Source organism: Lipotes vexillifer, unplaced genomic scaffold, assembly GCF_000442215.2.
Source record: "Lipotes vexillifer unplaced genomic scaffold, Lipotes_vexillifer_v1.1 scaffold335, whole genome shotgun sequence".
Taxonomy (NCBI): Eukaryota; Metazoa; Chordata; class Mammalia; order Artiodactyla; family Lipotidae; genus Lipotes; species Lipotes vexillifer.
In genome coordinates, this window is record NW_006781329.1 from 1611609 (window position 1) to 1621749 (window position 10141).

Sequence of the window (10141 nt, forward strand, 5' to 3'; positions counted from 1 at the left end):
AATTCCCATCTTTTAAAATAGAGAACATGATATTTGATAGTATTGTTGTGAGAATGAAGTGATATAATTCAGGTAAAGTGCTCAGCACATTATCTGGTATATTTTAAGTACTTAATAATCAGGAGGTCCTCAAATTACTGCCCTTCCCCAGTATACACAAATACTTAGTAACTGTTAATGAAAATGTTTGTATTATGACACCTTTTCTTAGAATACTCTGAAGTTAAAAAAAGTAATGAGGGATTCTGAATAACAGAAAATGATTAGAATCTATGTCTTAAAGCAGTCATCATCTCCATTGTATTTTAGTAATACCTTGAACTTTTATTTTCAAGTAATACTTGAAAATAGTAATACTTGAAATACTTTACCTTCAAGTAGTACTTGAAAATAGTAATACTTTTATTTTCATACTTGTATATTGTTTAGTGACTGGACCTAATTATAGCTTATATTTGGGGAGTAGAGTTTGTGTATATGGGAGGGTGTAAAAATTAACTTTACTGTAGATTGAGATTATGTTTTAAAAGCAATGTATCTTTGTTGACGTATATATATTTGAGACAATTCCATGACAGTAGTTGCTATAGACTGAATGTTTGTCTCTGCAAAATTTATATGTTGAAATTCTAACCCCCAATGTGCTCATATTAAGAAGTAGGGCCTTTGGGAGGTGATTAGGCCATGTGGGTGGAGTCCTCATGAATGGAGCTAGTGCCCTTATAAAAGCCCTAGAGAACATCCTTACCTTACCCCTTCTGCCCTGTGAGAACACAGAGAGAAAATGGCCCTCTGTGAACCAGGAAGCAGACTGTCACCAGACATCAGATCTGCTGGTGCCTTGATCTTGGACTTCCCAGACTCTAAAACTGTGGGTAATAAATGTTTGTTTTTTTTTAAGCCACCTAGTCTATAGTATTTTCGTTATAGCAGGCTGAACAAACAAACAAAATAGTGTAGGATTTTGGATAATTCATTAACATGTTCTTTCTCAAATAGCTCCTTTTATTTCTCAAGGTACCTCTTTGTGAAAAGGCAGGTCCATAGCAAGGTTCTAATCTGCAGTTATCTAGGAGAACAAAGCTGGCCCAGAGGATACTGAACTTAAAATTGTTATCCACAGTCATATTTTTCTAAATTAAAACTTTCCACCTTTTATTTTCTCTCTGTGTTTTAATCTGGATATTTTCTAATAATCTATTTTTAAAAGACTTTATTTTTTGAAAGCAGGTTTAGGTTTACAATAAAACTGAGAGGAAGGCACAGATATTTTCCATATACCCCATGTTCCCACACATGCATAGCCTGTTCTATCATCAATATCACTACCATAATGGTACATTTTTTACCAAGGTCCAAAGTTTACCTTAGGGTTTACTCTTGGTGTTGTATATTCTATGAGCTTGGACAAATGTATAATGACATATATCCATCATTATAATATCATACAGGGTATTTTCACTGCCCTAAAATTCCTCTGTACTCTGCCTATTCATCTCTCTACCCCTCAACCCCACCTCTGGCAACCACTGATCTTTTTATTGTCTCCATAGTTTTACCTTTTGCAGAGTGTCATATTGTTGGAATCATACTATGTGTAGCCTTCTCAGATTGACTTCTTTCACTTAGTAATATGTATTTAAAGTTCCTCTATGTCTTTTCATGGCTTGATAGCCCATTTCTTTTTAGCACTGCCTAATATTCCATTGTCTGGATACACCACATCTTGCATCCAAACACCGTGGACATCATGGTTGCTTCCAAGTTTTGGCAATTATAAATAAAGCTGCTATAAACATCCATGTGCAGATTTTTGTGTAGTCATAACTTTTCAACTCCTTTGAGTGGATACCAAGGAGCATGATTGCTGGATTTTATGGTAAGAATACATTTAGTTTTGTAAAATCTGCCAAACTGTCTTCCAAAGTAGCTGTACCATTTTGCATTCCTACCAGCAATGAATGAGAGTTCCTGCTGCTCCACATCCTCATCAGCATTTGGTGTTGTCAGTTGTTCTGGATTTGGCCATTCTAATAGGTGTGTAGTGCTATTTCATTGTTGTTTTAATTTGTATTTCTCTGACATATGATTTGGAACATCTTTTCATTAGTTGCCAACTGTATATCTTCTTTTGTGAGGTGTCTATTAAGATCTTCAGCCCATGTTTTAATCAAGTTGTTTGTTTTCCTCTTGTTGATTAGTTGAGCTTTAAGAGTTCTTTGTGTATTTTGGATAAAAGTTCTTTATCAGATATCATTTGCAAATATTTTCTCTTTGTGGCTTACCTTCTAATTCTGTTGATTTTGTCTTTGGCAGAGCATAAGTTTTTAATTTTAATGAAGTCCAGCTTATCGATTATTTATTTCATGGATTATGTCTTCTTTTGTGTTGTATCTAAAAAGTTATCTCCAAACCCAAGGTCATCTGGATTTTCTCTTCTGGATATTATCTTCTAGGAGTTTTGTAGTTTTGCATTTTATATTTAGGTCTATGATCCTTTTTTTTTTTTTTTTTTTGCGGTACACGGGCCTCTCACTGTTGTGGCCTCTCCCTTTGCGGAGCACAGGCTCCGGACGCGCAGGCTCAGCGGCCATGGCTCACAGGCCCAGCCGCTCTGTGACATGTGGGATCTTCCCGGACCGGGGCACAAACTCATGTCCCCTGCATCAGCAGGTGGACTCTCAACCACTGCGCCACCAGGGAAGCCCTATGATCCATTTTTGAGTTAATTTTTGTGAAGCGTATAAGGTCTGTGCTGATTCATGTTTTTTTTGCGTACGGATGTCCAGTTGTTCCAGCATCATTTGTTGAAGAGATTATCTTTGCTGCATTGCATTGCCTTTGCTCCTTTGTCAAATATCAGTTGACAGTATTTATGGGGTTCTGTTTCTGGGCTTTCTATTCTGTTCCACTTATTTGTCTGTCTTTTTTGCCAGTACTACACTGTCTTGATAACTACAGCTTTATAGTAAGTCTTGAAGTCGAGTAGCATCAGTCCTCCAAATTTGCTCTTCTCCTTCAATATTGCATTGGTTATTCTGGGTCTCTTGCCTCTTCATGTAAATGTTAGAATCAGTTTGTTGATATTCATAAAATAATTTTCTGGGATTTTGATTAGGAATAACCTGTTTTTTAGTTTACTAATTCTCTCTTTGGCCGTTTTTTAAATTAAATACTCCTATTGAATTTTTAACTTCAGTTATATTTTTTAGTTCCAGTATTTCCATTTAATTAAAAAAATAAATTCCAATTCCCCTGTAAAGTTCCCTGTATTTTGCTTATTTTCTTGCTTTTATAAGTTACAGCTATTTTATATAGCTGTATGTATCTATATGATAATTTCAATATTGAGCGTTTCAGTGCATTGCTCTCTTCATTATTTTTTCTCTTGGTTTTTGGTCATTTTGGCCTGTCTGTGACATATTTGGTAATTTTGTATTGAATGTTATACATTGTGTATGAAATGTTGTAGGAGATCTGGGCTAATGTTATCTACTTCCAGAAAGAATTTGCTTTTTTTTTTTTTCTGGCAGGTAGATAAAGTATAAGCAGATTATCTTCTTCCAGTCAATACTGCGTTTCAAGACTTTGTTATGACTGATCTATTTTTGGTTTGCCTTTACTCCTTGGACACAGATTCTTTTCCTAGGGCATGGCCCTTTGAGGTCTCAGTAGAAATCCTGGAGTATTTACCTGAACTCCTATATATCTATATCTCCATGAGACAACTGAAACCTCTGTTTAGCTCTTTGGTCAACCAGTTGTTGCTTTCCATTTGATTTCTTGGTGTCTCAGCCTGCGCATGCACAGTTTAGGAGTTGGCGAATGTCTTAAGGAGAGATTGCACATGGAATTTTAGGCTCACTTCTCTTGGCCCTTGGTCCCTCAAGTCACAGGTGACTTGGAAGTCCTGAATTCCAACCTCTGTGTTTCTAGCCTATTGAAGCTTGCAGGTTCAAAGCGACTGTGTGCCACTAGCCTACACTCTTGTTATACAGAGAACTGGTGAATTCCTCAGTAAACTGCAGAGACAAATGTGGAACTCTATTCAGTGTATTTTTTCTCTCTCTGGGAACTTGGCCCCCAAGTCCTGGCTGCCTTAATTGCTTGTTGATGCCTTCAAAGAGTAGTATTTTTTTATTTTATCCATATTGTGTAATTGACCCTACTAAGGTAGTCTGATACAGGCTACTGCATCATGGCTGGAAGCAGAAGTCCAAGATCCTGCATTTCGTTTGATCTTCAACAAATTTTTTCCCACAGCTAACATAATACACAGTGGTAAAAACTAAAAGGTTTTCCTCTAAGATCAGGAAAAAGACAAGGATGTCCACTCTTGTTACTTTTATACAACATAGTACAGGAAGTCCTAGGTGATTAGGCAAGAAAAAAATAAAAGGTATCCAAATTGAAGTGGAAAAAGTAAAACTCTATTTGCAGATGGCATATATAGAAAACCTTAGAGATTCCAGCAAAAAACTGTTAGAACTAAGCAACAAATTCAGTAAAGTTTCAGTATATGAAATCAGTATACAAAAATCAGTAGTTTCTATACACAAATAACAAACTATCAGAAAACTTAACAAAACAACTCCATTTACAGTTGCATCAAAAAGAATAAAATGCCAAGGAATAAATATAACCAAGAAAATGAAAGACCTGTACACTGAAAACTATAAGACATTGATGAAAGAAACTGAAGAAGACACAAATAAATGGAAGGATATTCTGTGTTCATGGATTAGAAGAATTAATATTGTTAAAATGTTCATACAACCCAAACAATCTACAGATCCAATGCAATCCCTATCAAAATTCCAGTGACATTTTCACAGAAATAGAACAAACAGTTCTGCAATTTGTATGAAACCACACAGTACCCTGAATAACCAAAGCAGTCTTGAAAAAGAAGAGTGGTGCTGTGGAGGCATCACGCGTCCTGATTTTTAACTATATTACAGAGCTATAATAGTCAAAACAGTAAGGTACTGGCATTAAAATCAGACATATAGATCAGAATAGAGAGCCCCAAAATAAACCCATGCTTATAGGGCCAATTAAGTTATGACAAAGGAGGCAAGAATATACAACCAGGAAAGGGTAATCTCCTCAATAAATGATGTTGGGAAAACTGGACCCTTGCACCATACACAAAAATCAACTCAAAATGGATAAAAGTCTTGAACATAAGACCTGAAACCATAAAACTTCTAGAAGAAGCCACAGAAGGTGAGCTTCTTGACATTGGTCTTGTCAGTGATTTTTTGGATTTGACATCAAAAGCAAACGCAACAAAAGTAAAATTAAACAAGTGGGACTCCATCAAACTGAAAACCTTTTGTACAGCAAAAGAAACCACCAACAAAATGAAAAGGTGACCTACAGAATGGGAGAAAACATTTGCAAATCATATCTGATGAGGAGTTAATATCAAAAATATAAAAAGAACTCACACAACTCAATAGAAAACAAACAAAAATCCAATTGAAAATGGGCAGCAGATCTGAATAGACGTTTCCTAAGGGAGACATACAAATGGCCAACAGGTACATGCAAGGGTGCTCAACATCACTAATTATCAGGGAAATGCAAATGAAAATCACAGTGTTAGCATGGTTATTACCAAAAAGACAAGAAACCATGGTCCTAAATCTCACACCTGTTACTATGGTTATTATCAAAAAGACAAGAAATAACATCTTGATTAGGATATGGAGAAAAAGAGAGCCCCTGAGCACTGTTTGTGGGAATATACAGTGGTGTAGTCCTATGGAAAACATTATAGAAGTTCCTCAAAAAATTGAAAGTAGAATTACCATATGATCCAACAATTCCACTTCTGGATATTTATCCAAAGAAAATGAAAACACTAGAAAAGATATCTGCACCACCATTTTCATTGCAGTATTATTTATAATAGCCAAAACATGGAAACAACCTAAGTGTCCATTGATGGATGAATGAATAAAGAGAATGTTGTGTGTGTGTGTATAATATATAATACATATATATATATATACATATATATATATTATGAATATGATTCAACCATAAAAAAGAAAGAAATCCTGCCATTTGTGACAACATGGATAGACCTTGACGGCATTATACTAAGTGAACAAGTCAGGCAGAGAAAGAAAAATACCTATGATCTCACTTATATATAAAATCTAAAAAGAAAAAAACCAAACAAACAAACAAAACCAAACTCATAGATATAAAGAACAGATTGGTGGTTGCCAGAGGCGAGGAATGGGGAATGGGTGAAGTGGGCGAAGGTGGTCAAAAGGTATAAACTTCAGTTATAAGATAAATAAGTCCTGGGATATAGTGTATAGCCTGGTGGCTATAGTTAACGACACTGTATTGTATTTTGAAAGTCACTACGAGAGTAGGTTTTAAAAGTTTTCATCACAAGAAAAAGAAAATTGTAACTATGTATGGTGATGTAGGTTAACTACTCTTATTGTGGTAATCATTTTGAATTGATATACATATCAAACCATCATGTTGTACACCTAAACTAAATACAATGTTATCTGTCAGTTATACCTCAATTAAAAAAAACCTAAGGGGGTGGGTGGCGGTGGTGGTGGGATGAATTGAGAGATTGAGATTGACATATATACCCTAATATGTATAAAATAAATAACTAATAAGAACCTGCTGTATAAAAAAATTAAAAATTCAAAAAAAAAAATGAGAAATAAGCCTGACATGGAATTGAGTGTTAGGAAAGTTAGGTAACTTGCCATGGCACAAGACAAATAAGACAAATAGACAGTCCTAGAATTCAGGTCAGGTATTTTGCCTCTCTTCTTAACATCAACCATAGCCTGAAATGTGTTTAATATTCAGTTTTGGATTCTGGGCATCATAAAACTATTCCTTTTTAACTCTGTTGGCTTAAACATGCATTTTTCTCTCCTTATTAATATGTTCTGTGGTTAAAAAAAATTCTGAGCACCTTAAAATGATGTAATAGAAGTACTTATTGTCCTTGCATTGACACAGATTTGCATACAGGTTGTACCTTTTTATGTTATGTTGAATAACATAAAAAACCTGCTGACTTGTCTATAGGAATGCTGGGCATTGGCTCCCTTCATTAATAGATGGTAAACAGTCATTTAACTTGGAGGCTTGGGACCGTGCTCTGAATCAGTATCATTGCACTCTTTCTATCCTCTGGAACTTTATAATGTTGCAGATAGGTAAGAGGATTTTCAACCTATACACTTCCAGTATTCTAAGCTTCTAAAATCTTAATCTTCTAGGAAGCCATTTTTAAAGATGCATGGATGGAGGATGCATGTGTGGTGTCTTATACTCAGGCAAATCTTACATTCTCTTTGGGCATGTATAATATTTCAGTTTGGTGGCAGAAGGCAGCAGAAGAGTTCAACTTTGTGAATTCCACAGAATGTACTATATGGGATTTGCATGATGGTGTGAACCCATGGCGTCCATGGGGTGGGGCAATGATAATTCTATATTGTAAAACTTTAAAAGATAATTTCTACTGAGTGACTTTATTAGCATACTACTTCTTAGATAATATTTGTTAATCCCTTAAATATTTTCAAAGTGTTTTTACACTCATTATCCTACTGTAGCTTTATAAATACTCTGACAAGTAAACAGAACAAATCATATTCTCTGTTTTAGAGTTGAGAGCAGGGACATTGTTACTTGTCCAATATAGCAATGCTGGGAATTGTGTAGAATTAGAACTTGAACCCAGGTCTTCTGACTTTTTCTTCTAGACTTTTCTAGAGATAGTGATAATGTAAGGGAACCAAGCAAGGGCTCTTTGGAGGCTGCACTTTTGTCTAAGTACTGAAAGACCAGCAGGAGAGATGATTTTGGCCATAGGAACTTTCCAACGCCACTCAAATTGTAAGATAATTTTGCATCTTCCCCCTTGTTCCTTTCCTATTTCATTAGTGGTAGCTCCTGGAAAAATGTCCATGTCGTCAGTGTGACAGAAAGTCTCTCTCAGACTTTTTATTTCAACAAAGCTTTCCCTGAGGGATATTCAAAACAATCATTTGCCCTCTTGGAACATGTATCAGTTAAGATTCTTGAAAATTCTTGTTTTTCTCAGAGATGAGACCCTGAAACTATCTTAAAGAAACCCAGAGTTTTGTGGGAGAATAATATTGAACAGAGAGAGGGAAGTGCAGCTTGTGAGTCATAAATATTTACATTTCGTGGAGGATCTGGGTAACATTAAGAGGGTTGAACAGCACGACTTTATGTGAGGAGGTGGCGGCACATTCTCTGAAATAGCCGAGGTGTTACTGCTCAGGCCTCCAGCAATAATATAAATAACTTTCTGAAAGGTATTTTCTCAGTTGTTCAAGGCTCCCTGGGTCCATTTAAATCTCTTTTTCAGCTTTGATTTATCCTGCTTTTGTCATTTAAGGACCATGGTTCGATCCACCCCCATCATTTGGGGGAATTTTAACAAATTTCCATAGCATAGACCCAAATAACATGAAAATTAGAAATATCAAGCAGAACATTCATTCATCTATTTGTCTTCAGCTGAATTGCTTAAAGACTGATAATAAACACAAAATAGAATGTACTGGAACTTAGTATCATTTAAGAACACTTCTGGGGGGCTCTTTGTTTGACTAGGATTCAATTAGAATTTTAATTTATCTTTGTTTTATTTGCATAACAAGGTTATGAATGATGAGGCAGCTAGAGCCAGACGTGTTGGCTCCAAGGTTTGCAATTCAAGTAGGGAGTATTTTGCAAGAGAGAAAGGGAGGGGGTGAGAATTTACTCCTTTTATAATATGCATAGCTTGCTGAAACCTGAGTTTCCTAGATTGTCTTCCTTGAGTTCCCATATCTGTAAGAATAGAGAAAAAGCAGGAGGTTGCACAGCAGACTTGGAGAGCGGATTAGCTTTCTTAAGTGGGGTGAATACATCCCCAAAGCAGGAACATTCCCATGATGCCCAGCTGCTGGCTGGTGCTTCCCTGTGCTGCAGGCTGTCTGCAGAAAAGAGATATATGGATGCAGAGGAGTATCATAGGCTAATATTTTCTAACATCTTCTTCATTCAGAAATGGATAATAGTTGGAAATTGCACTCTGACTATTGGAAATTGACCATGACTGTTGCCTCAAAGACACAGACAAGTTTGTGTAACGTAGGGGGAATTTCTCCTCAGAAATCTTTTATTCCCATTTAAGTCTCCTGCCTACATTCTAACAAGGGGTCTCTGACCCAATTGTGGTACCCTCTTGGCTGTCTTCCTATTTCTGTGGAGTCAGAATATCTGGGGCTTTCATCACTGTGTAGGTATATTTTGAAAAAACTTTTTTAAGATTTTGATATGTTCCTCATTGCTTTATGTCTGCCCAGATTTACCTGTCTAAATCCCATGGCTCTAAGCCCTAATCCTAACATTTAACTTGTAGTTACTGCTGTGAGCTGAACCTGCCTTAATGGACTGCCCTTTGGGTCAGTACTTGCTTCTTTAATAGTGACCATCATAACTTTGTCTCAAAGAAGTGACCAGGAGCTTCAAGAACGTGGGGGGACCGTGAGGGGAGGTATATTTGGTGGAGAGCATTTTGGGGGCATTCTAAATATCACATAAAGGTGACCACCTATTCTAACTAAGCATAAAATTGTCTTTGCACTAAACTTTGAGGTCTAATATATTGATAAAATTATTGAAAGAGCAGACTGAAATGTGATTGCCTTGGTTTAGCCAGCCTGAGGCAAGGGACCTAACTGGAAATTGCCATTTGGCTTTCCAATCCATTAAAGACCTCTAGATTTGGCCTTTGCTGCCAGTTTCACTTTCAATTTCACCTTGACACTTGTGTTAATTTTGTTTAGGAAACCCAGTTACCAAGCTTCAGATGAGATGGAGTTAGAAGTAGATATGCTCAAGCTATATTGAACCTTAGGAAAGCAAAAGTTGTTCTTCATCTGGGACTGTCTGAGGAGTGACCGCTCTTTTTCTGCTATTTCCCAGCCAGCAGCCACAGTGAGGAGTCAGGGGGGGTTCTGACTTCTGCTGTCAGCATCGCCTCTTTCCCCTGTGGCTAAGGCAGGCCTCTTATAAAGCATCTCAGATACCACGCTGTGATAGCTCAGGTATCAGCAGGGAA